Source organism: Schistocerca cancellata, unplaced genomic scaffold (genome assembly GCF_023864275.1).
Source record: "Schistocerca cancellata isolate TAMUIC-IGC-003103 unplaced genomic scaffold, iqSchCanc2.1 HiC_scaffold_718, whole genome shotgun sequence".
NCBI classification, from domain to species: domain Eukaryota; kingdom Metazoa; phylum Arthropoda; class Insecta; order Orthoptera; family Acrididae; genus Schistocerca; species Schistocerca cancellata.
The window spans coordinates 9,722,242-9,726,827 of record NW_026046729.1 but is presented as its reverse complement, the minus strand read 5'-3'; positions in this window follow the sequence as shown (position 1 = coordinate 9,726,827).

Here is a 4,586-nt window from a genome sequence, read left to right as displayed (position 1 = left end):
GTACTTGAGATGCAGCATTCTTAATCCAGGTTCCACGCCATTTTCTGTCAACGGTGAAGATGCTATCAGCAAGGTGTTGAGCCAGTTGCAGGGGGTTGATCTCTGTAACCATATCGATTTATTGTTAACCCGGGTATATCTTTATGGATGGAAAGTTGAATTTATTGATTTTTTGGGATAATCTTTCAATAGGATTCCTTCTCATCCCAACAGAGGTGGTGCTTTGTGGCTGAGTTTGAAGCTACACATTATTCTCATGATTGTATTGAGCTGAGTGTCAAACTTATTTAGCTGAGGAATCTTCAGCTGCGCCGGAGCATACTGTACAACCGTAGTGGACACTAAATTGGTCTCAGAAGCTCGAATCGTATCTGCTAATGAACCCCAGTAACTACGGCAGAATTTATAGATAAAGTTGTTCCATGTGATTAATTCCCAAGAAGATGTTTGCAAACGTTTCCTGACAGTGACTTCTTATAAGACGTCATTATAAGATAATTTGGGTGGTTGGCAGAGAAGTGCGCCGTTCGCTACTGTAAGAAAATGTTGTCACCTATTGTGTAGCTACCAGTTTCGCCGCTTCAATGCACCATATTCAGGCTTTAGTTGATGCTGAAGGGGTCATTGCGAGTCATGTATACTATGCATAAGTGGCCAACAATCGGTTTGCGCAGAATATCTGTAGTTGCGATGTCTTCAACCGTTTGTTGACAGTTGATGGTTGGAGAGGCGACACCACAGTTACAGTTAGTCTGCATAAACCAGTTGTTGGCCACTGATGCATCTTACATCTGAATCGCGATAACACCTTCAGCATCAACTGCAGACTGAAGATGGTGCACTGAAGTGCCGAAACTGGTAGCTACGAAATAAATTACAACATAAGAACGGCTGTAAGTGTTTCATTTTTTTTTACAGTACTCTGTTCTTTAAGAAATAATTAATGAAATGGAACGAGCTTACGGTCTGACAAAACATCTACAACCAGATATGCATATTTAGAAATACAAAATAAAAGTACTGCACGACAGTTGTAAGACCAGAATGTTCACACGCATTTTTTTTTGACGATGAACTAGAAGCTGAACAGTACAGAGGTGTTATAAAGAAGTATTCTTAGAAAATAGTTATGGGTGCAATACGAACTGCCCGCATCTCGTGGTCGTGCGGTTCTCGCTTCCCACGTCCGGGTTCCCGGGTTCGATTCCCGGCGGGGTCAGGGATTTTCTCTGCTTCGTGATAGCTGGGTGTTGTGTGCTGTCCTTAGGTTAGTTAGGTTTAAGTAGTTCTAAGTTCTAGGGGACTTATGACCACAGCAGTTGAGTCCAATAGTGCTCAGAGCCATTTGAACCATTTTTTTTTTGCAATACGAACTACAGACGTTTGAAAAATGACGAGGAAGTAGACAAGGAAGATGTTTGAAGTAACTGCAAAAGCTACGGTGAATCTTCCTTGAACACAAAATCCTGCTTTTCTCGAAACTGAAATCAACGATAGCAAGGATTACGGAAATAAAATAACTAGAAAGAAATAACATCAATTAATCGGATGTAACGGACAAAACATTTTTAAGCATAAATTACGAAATACGGAAGGCATTCAATGAATAAGAAATGAGAAATCGATAACAATACAGAGAGAAGAAAGAATGAAATGGAAATAAGCATTTGGCGCCCCGCGGGACTAGGCGAGCGGTCTCGGGCGCTGCAGTCTTGTACTGTACGGCTGGTCCCGGCGGAGGTTCGAATCCTCCCTCGGGAATGGGTGTGTGTGTTTGTCCTTAGGATAATTTAGGTTAAGTAGTGTGTAAGTTTAGGGTCTGATGACCTTAGCAGTTACGTCCCATAAGATTTCATCACAAAAAAAAGTGTTTGGCGTCATTGGCTGGGAGGCCCCTTGCAGGGCAGGTCCAGCTACCTTGGTGCAGGTCTTATTACATTCGACGCCGCATTGGGGTACCTGCGCGCCTGATGAGGATGAAGTGACGATAATGACAGCACCAAACCCAGTCCCTCAGTGGAGAAAATTCCCGACCCAGCCGAGAATCGAACCCAGGTCCGTAGGATGGCAATCCGTCACGCTGACCACTCATTTATCGGGGCGGACAAAAGAAAGAATAAAACAACTTAAGGAGAAGGTGAAGGAGTGATAGCGAAATAGGAAACAATAAGGAAAGAACAGAAACTGAATGTTCATATGTCATCCTAGTCGTTCAATGCGAAGTTTAAAACAAAAGTCCTGCATGCAGCCAGAGACGGATAACAAGTCACGAAACTGACAAGAGTTCAGAAGAAAACTGGCATGTCATATCTACTGAACTCTGCCGGCAATGTCTTAACAAATCCAGGGAAGCTCTGGACTTCGTAATTTGATATAATCTGACGTGGACCCTACTCGAGCTTCAACGAAAATCTAGTCTGCTGCCTGACATATGTCCTCTCATGTCAGTAATTGAAAATCTAGCAGTTCAAAACGCTGTCAATTGAAGTTTCAGTATGAAAACCATGTAAAACATGAGCTACTGCTCAGAATGTCGTCAAATTTGAACGGAATACTATCGAAGAACCCCATGAACTATGGACCTTGCCGTTGGTGGGGAGGCTTGCGTGCCTCAACGATACAGATAGCCGTACCGTAGGTGCAGCCACAACGGAGGGGTATCTGTTGAGAGGCCAGACAAACGTGTGGTTCCTGAAGAGAGGCAGCAGCCTTTTGAGTAGTTGCAGGGGCAACGGTCTGGATGACTGACTGATCTGGCCTTGTAGCAGTAACTAAAATGGCCTTGCTGTGCTGGTACTGCGAACGGCTGAAAGCAAGGGGAAACTACAGCCGTAATTTTTCCCTAGGTCATGCAGCTTTGCTGTATGATTAAATGATGATGGCGTCGTCTTGGGTAAAATATTCCGGAGTTAAAATAGTCCCTCATTCGGATCTCTGGGCGGGGACTACTCAAGAGGATGTCGTTATCAGGAGAAAGGAAACTAGCGTTCTACGGATCGGAGCGTGGAATGTCAAATCCCTTAATCTGGCAGGTAGGTTAGAAAATTTAAAAGGGGAAATGGATAGGTTAAAATTACATATAGTGGGAATTAGTGAATATCGGTGGCAGGAGGAACAAGACTTCTGGTCAGGTGAATACAGGGTTATAAATACAAAATCAAATAGGGGTAATGCAGGAGTAGATTTAATAATGAATAAAAAAGTAGGAGTACGGGTAAGCTACTACAAACAGCATAACGAACGCATTATTGTGGCCAAGACAGACACGAAGCCCACGCCTACCACAGTAGTACAAGTTTATATGCCAACTAGCTCTGCAGATGACGAAGAGGTTGATGAAATGTATTATGAGATAAAAGAAATAATTCAGATATTGAAGGGAAACGAAAATTTAATATTCGTGGGTGACTGGAATTCGGGACTAGGAAAAGGGAGAGAAGGAAACATGTTAGTTGAATATGGATTGAGGCTAAGAAATGAAAGAGGAAGCCGCCAGGTAGAATTTTGCACAGAGCACAACTTAATCATAGCTAACACTTGGTTCAAGAATCATGAAAGAAGAACGCTGGAAATACTAGAAGATATCAGATAGATTATATAATGGTAAGACAGAGATTTAGGTACCAGGTTTTAAATTGTAAGACATTTCCAGGGGCAGATGTGGACTTTGACAACAATCTATTGGTTATGAACTGTGGATTAAAACTTAAGAAACTGAAAAAGGTGGGAATTTAAGGAGAACCTGGATAAACTAAAAGAACTAGATGTTGTACAGGGTTTCGGGGAGAGCATAAGGGAACAATTGACAGGAATGGGGGAAAGAAATACAGTAGAAGAAGAATGGATAGCTTTGAGAGATGAAATAGTGAAGGCAGCAGAGGATCAAGTAGATAAGAGATGAGGGCTGGTAGAAATCCTTTGGTAACAGAAGATATACTGAATTTAATTAATGGAAGGAGAAAATATAAAAATGCAGTAAATGAAGCAGGCAAAAAGGACTACAAACGTCTCAAGAACGATTTCGACAGGAAGTGCAAAGTAGCTAAGCATGGATGGCGAGATGAGAAACGTTAGGATATAGAGGCATATATCACTAGGGGTAAGATAGATACTGCCTACAGGAAAATTAAAGAGAACTTTGGAGAAAGAGAGCAACTCGTATGAATATCAAGAGCTCAGATGGAAACCCAGTTCTAAGCAAAGAAGGTAGAGCAGAAAGGTGGAAGGAATATATAGAGGGTCTATCCAAGAGGGATGTACTTGAAGTCAATATTATGGAAATGGAAGAGGATGTAGATGAAGATGAAATGGGAGATATGATACTGCGCGAAGACTTTGACAGAGACTGAAAGACCTGTGTCGAAACAAGGCCCCTGGAGTAGACAACATTCCATTAGAACTACTGACAGCCTTAGGAGAGCCAGTCCTGACAAAACTCTGGTGAGCAAGATGTATGAGGCAGGCGAAATACCATCAGACTTCAAGAAAAATATAATAATTCCAATCCCAAAGAAAGCAGGTGTTGCCAGATGTGAAAATTACCGAACTATCAGTTTAATAATTCACAGCTGCACAATACTAACGCG